Raw genomic sequence first — 10,333 nt, forward strand, 5'->3', positions numbered from 1 at the left:
ACATCTGAGACTCTACTATGGGAAACCTGAGGTTGAGCCAGTAAGCAAACCCTCTCTGACTGTGTGGCGTGGTGTGCGTAGGGAGGTAAAGCAGCACTAGTCAGCTCACAGGAGCCACCTGCTGCAAAGCAGCTTCGGTCCCAATTCGGGTGGGGTGCTTGTGACTGCCAGAGTGGTTTCTACACGGTTGAAAGTGTGGGAGGAGGGAATACAGGTGACCTCACTTCCAATAAGTAACAGCTGTGTTAATTAACCAATACAGACTTTCCCCTTATGAGTAACAGTCATATCCAATAAGGATGAGTGAGAGAAAAGAGGGGGTTAGCTGGTAAGAGGAGGTTTGTGTTGAGGAGCATGAAGGAGAGAGTCATGAAGCAGGATCCTGGGGAGAATGTCACTGCTGTGAGGTCAGTCTGAATCTGCAGTTAGAGCCTGTTGCTGGAACCTGAAGACATAGTCTAGCTAGGTAAAAGCCTGCAGTCAGAGTTTGCAAACTAATACATGTAATCATAGTTTAGCAGGAAATAACCAGCAGTCAGAGGCTGCAAGGGAAACCTAAATCTTGCTGCAGCCAGAGTTAGTGAATAGTTGGAGTTAAGATGCCTAAGCCATGAAGAGGAATAAACCACGACCCTCTTTATGCTGTGTTTAACAAGAAGTCTGTACCTGGCTCATTTTTACTCTCTTATAAGAGGGCTGCTGCACCAGGACGGGGAAGTTTCCTTAGCATACAAGACCTTGCTAGTCTGGGACTGTCCTTCCTGAAGAAGTTCCAGAAGTGGGTAAAAATACATGATGGAAGAAAATGTGGAGCCAGGCTCCTGTGAGTAGTGATCACCCAAAGCAAAAGAAGCAATCAATGGGCACAAATTGAATTACAGGAGATTACATATATAAAGAAACTAGCAAAATAAGACATTAATTTCTTTTATTAGCTGTGAAACACTATAAGATGATGCCTAAATAGGGTGTGAAATCTCTATCATTGAAGATATTTAAGGGATCATTGAAAATGATCCCGGGTAACCTGCTCTAGGTGTCTATGCTTGAACAAGGGGTTTAGACTAGGTATTCTCCAGAGATTCCTTGCAACCTAAACTGATTTATAATCATGTGATCGCTCTTACATTCACCATAATACATTTGCTCAATGAACACACAGTCATGTGTATGCACACATAAACAGTCCATGTATGTTTATTTGCTTCACTAACACTTTTTAGCAGTGTAAAAAGGATTATTTCACTGGTGGCTTAGATTATTAAAGTAAGCAAATAGTGATAGCACTATAAGCAAGTTGGTGGTAACACCTGATATGGAAATGTTTGTTTTTCTTTTTTTTTTTTTTGATTACGGTATTTACTTTTTTGTTTAAAAAAACCCACCTGTTAGTTTTATTCAGTCTTATGAGTAAGTTTTGCAGTAGATTTCCTTCCTGTTCTTGGCTTATGTGCTTGCATATATAAATGTTTAATGTGTTTTGGTTTACTTGGAAAAGTAATGGTTGTATAACCAAAGTTTTGAAAGGGAAATTAAGACGTCTTCTAGCTTGTCTTGACCAAAAAAATAAGACACAAAGAATTCTTATACAAGATGACTGCTTTTGATAGTTCACCTCAGAAACAACAAGGTTTTGTTTGTTTTTTCTTTGGAAAACACACATGTAAAGAAAATTTTAGTGACTTACATGAAAAATTGTTACTTTTTGCAAGGAAATAAATGCTAAAAAATGCTGTATCTGTTTGCTTATGCATCCCCCATGAGGAGTGTGTTGTCTACAAACACAGTTGCAACTGATATCAGAGGCAGTTCTTTTACTTGGCTTGAGGTTTTACTAATAGATGATTCCTATAGTCAGAATACCACCAAAGTGGTTTGAGTATATAGCTAGTATAGTTTAAAAATACTAATTGAATTGCACATTCCATTATTTATTAGTATGTGGAAGAAGCAGTTCAGTGAAACTACAAATGTTGCAGATGGAAAATACAGAGGTAGTTGAAATTGTCTTTCATGCCCGGCTTTTCTAATAAGCACTAGTTTCCTTTTCTTTTAAAATGAGAATGATGTGAACAGCTGTCTTAAGGCACAGTTATGTTACCATGTTTTTTGTCAAAAGGCTTAATTTCAGAAATGGTAACAGACATTTGTAATGAGTATGTTCAGAATTCTAGTATTTATAGAACTTCAGCATCAAAATTATGCTATATAATTTTTGAACCTGAAAGTACCAAAGACCTTTCCAGGATGAACTTTCTATTCATCAGAGTATGGGCAGTCTATGTCCCTGTGACAAGTGTGATTAGGAGGAAATTGATTTACCTATTACACCACAAAGACAGTTATGCATTTGAAGATTAAATAACAGAGCAGTTAACCTTCAGGTGTTGAATGTTTTGAAGAGCTGAAGATAATCTTGGCAGACATTGTAAGGAAATAGTAGAATGTGTCTCTTCAAGATTAAGTGAACCAATTGATTTTTGCTGCAATGAATGATTTAATATTGCTGAAGGGCTACTATATCCCTTATTAACCAATTTCCAAAATGAATTCTGGTAGGGAAGTTTCATATTGCATCCCAATCTAAAGGATTTTTTGGTGGAATATGCTTATTAGAATTAGCGCTGAACTCCGCTTCCTCCTTGCAGTGCAGGTTAGAGATGTGAAGAGACTTTCTACTCTATTACATTCTTTGGATGGAGATCCATGCCACAGCAAAAATACAAGGGTTATCATATCTTAGAATTGCCTGAGAATAGCCATGTAGAAATTAGAGCTTGTCTCTCCAGAAAGGTGGCAGCATCTGTAGCCCAGGTGAAACACATCTACATCAATGCACACAGCTCGGGCATCAAACAGGAGGAGCTGGAAGTCATAGTGTAGTAGGAAAAGTATGACACAGTTACCATCATGGAAATCTGGTGCAAAAGTGCACACAACTGTACCACAGCAATAGATGGCTGTAAAGTCTGCAGAAGGGATAGGCAGGGAAGGAGAGGCAGTGGAGTAGTCCTGTATGGTAGGGAGTGGTTTGATTGTCTGGAGCTAACATGGGACTGTTATGAAAGGACTCAGTGTTTATGGTTAAGAATTGGGGAAATACAACAACACAGACATTCTGGTGGGAGTCTTATAGGCCACCCCGCCATGATGAAGAGGCAGACAAAGTAGTCTATAAGCAGTAGGAAGAAGTCTCATGATCACTGGCCCTTTTTTTTTAATGGGTAACTTCAACTCACCAGGTGCCAGCTAGAAATACAACACAACAGACAGCAAACAGCCTAGAAGGCTCCTGGAATGTGTGGAAGGTGTACAACTGGTGAGTCAGCTAGGAATTGGGCCCCACTAGACCTGTTGCTTGTGAACAGAGAAGGACTGGTGGATGATGTGGTGCTTGGAGATTGTCTTGATCATGGCAGACACTAAATAATAGTGTTCCATCAACAGAGAAGTAAGGAGGTGGGGTCAGCAAAACTGACGCCTTGGACTTCAAAAAGGTAGACTTAGCCTGTTTAGCAGGCTGATTGACAGTGTCCCTTGAGAGGCAGTTCTGAAGGGCAAAGGAGTCCAGGAAGGCTGGGCATTCTTCAAGGAAATGTCAAATGCATACAGGTCATCCCCATGTGCCAATTGATGCACTGGGAGAGAAGAAGACCAGACTGTATGAACAGAGAGCTTTGACTGGAAATCAGGCAGGAAAAAAGAGCGTTTGACCTTTGTAAGAAATGGAAGGAAATTCAGGAAGACTACAAGGATGTGTGAGATTATGCAGGAAGTAAATTTAAAGGGTCAAAGGCCATGTGGCTCTTGGGCTGATCTACTGCCATAGAAAACAATAAAACAAGTTTTCATAACTACATCAGCAAAAAAGGAGGGCCAAGAAAAAACTCCATACTTAGTTGGATCCTGGTGTGAAACATAGTTATGAAACCCTGGGGCCAGGTTTGTTTAATATCAACATATGGGCCAAGGACACTTGTATGGGGTTCAAGAAGATGGAGTGCTGCACTTCAGTCACAGCAACTTCCACACAATGCTAAGAGTCTGGAGAGGAGTGACTGGAAATCTGCCCAGAAAGCATGTGGACAGCAGGACTATGGCAATTATTGCCCGCCCTGTACTTTGCACAGTGAGGCTGCATGCTGAATATGGTGTTCAGTTTTGGGTCACTCACTTTCTTTCACAAGAAAGATATCAAGGTGCTGGAGCAAGTCCAGAGAATGTCACCGAGACACACAAAGCAGTCACATGCAGACAAGAGATTTCGCAAGGCAGAGGTCCTTCCGAACCAACTCCTAGCTAAGAGAGCGGAGAGAAGAGAGCCCCTTTGTTTATTTTTTACTTTTTATACATTTGTGGGTCTAGCAGAAGATTGGCTTTTTGGGATTTCCACCCCTCAGCCTCAGTGGTCAGACCAATTTTCAGTTACAATTGTTTTCAGGTTAGAAATATGCAAACAAAGGACAGAGAATGAAAAACAAAGGATTTGTTATGTTACATCTGTGGGAAAGGTAGAAAACTGCTCTTAATATTGTACAATAACTAAAAAGATCTGACTCCATTTAAGAAAATTAAAAGGCTCAGAAAAACCAGGGTAGCAAGAGAAGGACGACAAAGTTGGCACAGGACTAGAGGACAAGTCTTATGACAATAGCTGATGGAACTGGAGTTGTTCAGCCTTGAGAAAAGGAGGCTCAAGGGAGACCTTATCACTCTCTACAATGACCTGGAGGGAGGTTTTATTCAGGTGTTGGTCTCTTCTCCCAAGTAACGAAATGCCCCCAAGTTGCACCAGGGGAGGTTTAGATTGGATATAAGAAAATATTCTCATGGAAAGGTTTGTCTGACACTGTAACTGGGTGTTCAGGGAAGTGGTTGAGTTAGCACCCCTGCGGGTATTTTAAAGGTGTGGGGAAGAGCGACGTGGGGACATGATTTAATAGTGTCTTGACTGTCAGAGTATAATGGTTGAACTAAGTAGTCTTAGAGTTCTTTTTCATCCTAAATCAATCTATGATTATGCTATTATCACCTCAAAATATTTTTTTGTTTCTTCATCAATGCTTTGATATTTTAAATATGTGCATATTCTATATGCACTATATATAGACATATATTAAACAATTAATTGAAGTCAGTTGAATCTGCGTTTCTTACCCAGGGATGTACAGGAGAGGAAAACTTTGTAGATAATAATTTACCACACATGCCTTCTACAGAATAATGTGGGTAAAATATGACTGCATGCGCACATTTCACTTACCATCATGAGGAGATATAATATTAGATAAAGCCACAGTAAACTCAGTACAAATTAGCAGCCTTGTGACAACAGCACATATCTCACTAGATTCAAAAACCTGCGTTTTTATAGGTCTCATGTCTGAAGTATTGGGTTTCAGTTAGCGTTAGACTGTGTTTCGACTATTAGTCGTGTATCAACAGCATTGCAAATATAGCTACAACATCTGATTCATTTTGAGGATGGATTATAAGTGCCAAATGCTATGTTCTCAGTTATTTTGAAATCTAAAAATTACTGTAATTTATAATGGTGCCTGTTCTTTTAATGACAACATTCACATATCAGACTAAAAATGCTGCAGTAGAACGTAAAATCTGCCACCAGCTTGCTCATGTATATGACAAGAAAAGAGAAATAGCAGATATCAGCAAAGTAAAGATACCAGTAATCTCAGTATCTTGAATTTATTAAGAGTTCTTTTCTTCTTAGATAAATAGAGTCCCTCCAATTATAAGTAGAGTTCTAGGATTCCGGGGTGAAGACATTCATCAAAATAATATAAGTTACCATTACTAGTTGGACTTCAGCATGGCCATTTTATGACTATAGAGTTAATACAAATAAAAACATTTTAGAAGATGAAACATTAAAATTTAAATATTTAATAGGATTTAATAATCTACTCAGAGACAAGGAAAACAAATTTAATTTTTTTAGAAACCTGAACTAGATACTGTATTTAATTACTTCATGATTGCATATATGACAATTAAAAAATCTATTAATAGTAGAGTACCAATTTTCAAAGTAAAGCATACAGATTTACCCTGTGAACGCTCAATGTCAAACTGAGTCACAAGCCTGCAAATCTGCATTTGGAAATGTAATGTTTTGTGTTAGAAGAAAAGTTCTATGTGAAATGCAAAATGATCTAGAAGTTAAAGTAAACACATTTAAAAGTAAAATTTTAACAGAGTATTTTCACTGACACATACAATTTCATGAAAGTAGCCCGGAACAGTTTCTTAGAGTATATGGTATAAAAATGAGTTTTGGACAGTTTCAAGTGTTATTTTAAATCATTTGCAAATATGAAATGTATTATGTATTCTGTTCTTCTTTTCTTGAGTATTTTTTTATTCCTTGTCCAAAGTGATAAGAAGGAAAGAGCAGTTATACTTCACACAGTTTTTATTTTTGCAGATAGTATGTCACCTTTATTAAGTAAAAGTAGTAAAAAATTAAATATTCTGGACTACAAATGTAATGCATTTGTAATGCACGAGGTAGTGATAGAATTTCATTCTATGTGTATGCTTATTAGAGACCAATATATCCTATTGGTACCAATATACCCTATTGGTATTAATGACTATTAAACTTTTAAACTCAGTAAAACATATATCAATCAACTCTCCTTTTAACAATAAATTACTTTCTTTATCTAAAGTAGATTAAAGGGTTATTATTTATATCTGGATATATAATGAAAAATGTGAGCTGGTTATAAAGTACAAATACCATTTAAATATGCTTCTTCTTTTCCATCTTTTATATTACAGGTTACTCCAGAATAAAGTATAGAAGTTTGGATGTCATGAGGTAAAAAAAAAAAAAAAAAAATCAGTCTCATGCTTTTGATTGTAGGATTGTAGCTAGGATTTAAAAAAATAAGTTTGTTAGATTAGAATTAAGTTTTTTGAAATCATGTCGTGTTATGTTCAAAATCACATGAAGCTGATCTTGGGGATGAAAGTAGTAATAAGTGGATAAGTAAAATTTGTTCTGTGTTTTAGTGATTTATGCACTGCTAGGACAAAGGAATTTGAAATTATTTCAGAAGTGGAAAAAGAGCTATATTGGAAGTATTCCTATAGAAAATAAAGAATTGCATAGATAGCATGGCATCCCAAAACATTCTCATAACCGGATTTGAAAGCTAGAGCTCCTCATCCGTGAATCCACATCCAGATGAAATTATCCTCTGGTGACAGACAACTGAATTCCAAGTAACTTTATATTTGCATTATGAAAGAGAAGATATCGCTTTAATACCTATCTCAATTAAATAATTATCAGCCCTTCTTCTGGGAGCCAGGCCTTAAGAATGGGATAGGAAGCATAGATAGGAAAGCAGCTATACTTCCAGAGTCATGTGAATGATATTTCCAGTAGCAGGATTTGGCTTAAATAACATTGAGGCAATCGTGCTCTCTGTTGACAGACCTTGGTGGTTGTGACTAGACATGGTGAAAACTCAGCTGAAGCTGTAATGAGTCCAATACTAAAGGTGAGTAGATGGAATCTGCACATTGCAAATAGTCTTTGGTATATCTAATCCATGTTCATGTGAAGACCAATTCACAGATACCCAACAAAGGATTTTAAGCCTGTAAATATCAAGGCATTTATAGACTGGTCTGCTTTGTTTTCTATCTTCAGACAAGTTTGTAACTAAAAATGCAACTTAAAGGTGTACTGAATCTTTTCTCTAAATTTTCAGCTCCCAATGATTTTAATAGGAACTACATATGCACAGACTAAAGTCTGTGAGCTTCAGCAAGTAAATGCATGAAAATATTGGCTGTGACAAAAAAAAAAGTACTATTCTTGTGGCTGCTCTGCCAAGTATTATTTCCGTTATTTTTTTCAAATAGAACTTGGGAAGCCATTCTTCACATGAATGAGCATGAGCTCATCCGCCTTCCATTTACTGAAAAACACACCAGGTGTCTTCTGTAGCAGAAACCCAATTTTTCCTGATGTGTTTAACCATGCTACAGGCAATGTGTATAACTACAGACAAAATAAATATAGCCACTGTTATGATCCGATTATAAGAGATGCCTTTGCCTGAATTAAGGTGCAAATGAGACCATATGCATAAGTCAATCCCATGGATTTTCTTTAACAATAAAAGTGAAGCAGAGAGAAACGGGAGAGGCAGGGAAGGGAAAAGAGACAGCGAGTGAAGGACAGATTAAGCAAAGACACCATACCACATGAATGCCTGCAGCATCCCATTGTTCCTTCATCCTGATCTTCTCAGTGGTGGAGGTCTGAGTCCTTCTGGAGGTGCCACTTTTATACAGTCCAAGGCACAGGTATCCACAGGGTGCAGATTCAGTTCCTATAACTTGAGGCAGCATGTGCATATGACTAGTGCTGAGAAAACAGGCTTAAAGTGGTGTATGTGATGTATAATTTCCCAGTCACAGAGGTGAGACATCTTGGAGGTGTTCAAATTAAAGAACCAGAAAAAGGCAGGAATAGAATGAGGCAGAGAGAGCAGTGCTTACAGAGACATGCAGTGCAGTCTTCCTCAGTAGGCAAATTTCTACTAAGAAAACTAAGATCAAAGCTAGCTGGTAGTATTTTTTAAGTAAGTGGATGGAAATGAATGATTCTGAGTTTTCAGAAGAATTAAGTTCTCCATCCAAGGAATAAATGAATAATAATAGTAATAATAAAAAAAAAAAATCTCCAAATAAACAAGGAATGTGCCGTGTACCGCCATGAGTCAACAATACAGCCTTGTGGCAAAGAATACGAATCGTGTTCAGGGCTGCATTAGGGGGATTTCTGCCAGCAGGGACTGAAGCATCTCTTCCATGAGGAAAGACTGAGAGCTGTGACTTTTCAGTTTGGAGAGGACAAGACTGAGGGGAGGTCTTATAAACACACACAAATACCTGAAGGGAGGATGCATGAAGGTTGGAGTCAGGTTCTTTTCAGTGATGCCAAGTGGCAGAGGCAATGAGTACGAAGTGGAACCACAGAAGGCTCCATCTGAATATCAAGAAACACTTTTTTATTGTGCGGGTGACTGAGCAGTGGTACAGATAGGCCCAGGAGCTTGTGGAGTGTCCATCCTTGGAAATGTTCAAAAGCTACTGGGACATGGTCCTGGACAACTGATTCTAGATGACCCTCCCTGAGCAAGAGGCTGGACCAGATGACCTCCAAGGGTTCCTTTCTGACAACAATCACTCCATGATACTGTGAAATGCCACCAGTTGACAACTGTCTAAAACTATGCTAGTAAATATTCTGCAAAGGCCATTTTTAAGAGATGTGGATAGGCCCTTTTAAAGTATTTCAGATATTTTTGTCACTGCAGACATTTTCATGTAAACAATTCCTTTTGGAGTAAGGAACAGTTAGTTTGTTCCTTTCTCATAAAAGTGGTTACAAATTTTCTTTGTTTATTTATACATATTTTGTATACTTTTGTATATTGCTGAAAAAACTACTGGTACCACAAGCATATTGTAAGGAGCAAAATTGCTAAACAATGAAACGAGAGAAAATATCTGAATTGTAAAATAACCAATCTGATAAACTCTCAGCCTTTTATCATAGCAAGAAAAATAGTCTGAATTCTGTGGTAGGCAAGATTATAGAATACACAGAAAAATAATGAACAGAATCCATAATATATGATAACTAGATTACAAAATACATTGAAATAATGTAATACATTGAAATAAATAGAATCTCTGGAAAGATACCCAAGCACCATGTCTTGTTCAGACAAAAAGGAAAAAGCTGCCAGGACCCTCAAATTTTTACTGACTTTAATGGAAGCCGTGCCTTTATAATGGTCCTTAAAAAGGTGCTCCGTACCATACAAAGATTGGATCTTATTCATAATTTGGGTGCATTTTAATTTGCTAGATAAGGGAATTAGACCCTGAATTCACCTTCCTTAAGAGGTTCAAGTAACTTCATCCCACATAATCTAGGGTGGATTTTTGTTTGTTTGTTTTTTTAATACTTCCAATTAAGAATTTCTCTCTTTATTAAGTGTGAAATTTTGGTATTCTTTGTTAGGAAAGTTTAGATGGGAATTTGACCATTAATTTCAGTGGAGCTGGGTTTTTTACTGCTCATTGTCAGATGTTTTATATAAAAACTGCTACCTTTGCACTGATATTTTGTACTGCTTTTCTTTTGTAGTTCTTCATAGGAAAAAACCACAAGCGAACAACACAACAAATACATTTCTAGTAATGTATTCTGTTTGTATTTCTTTAAGGATAATACTGCCTAGGTCTTCTTGAACTTGGAATTCTGAATAAAGTTTTG

At 37.4% G+C, this 10,333-nt stretch overlaps 1 long non-coding RNA gene across 1 annotated transcript; it reads left to right on the top strand.

The window, feature by feature from the left end:
- Positions 1-297: 297 nt before the first annotated feature.
- LOC120749308 (uncharacterized) lies at positions 298-7,507 on the top strand. Its single transcript, XR_005699609.1, has 3 exons — positions 298-407; positions 6,808-6,847; positions 7,470-7,507. It is a non-coding gene; the product is annotated as an uncharacterized LOC120749308 (long non-coding RNA).
- The last annotated feature ends 2,826 nt before the right edge of the window (positions 7,508-10,333 follow it).

This window comes from Hirundo rustica, chromosome 2, assembly GCF_015227805.2.
Source record: "Hirundo rustica isolate bHirRus1 chromosome 2, bHirRus1.pri.v3, whole genome shotgun sequence".
In the NCBI taxonomy this organism is placed as follows: domain Eukaryota; kingdom Metazoa; phylum Chordata; class Aves; order Passeriformes; family Hirundinidae; genus Hirundo; species Hirundo rustica.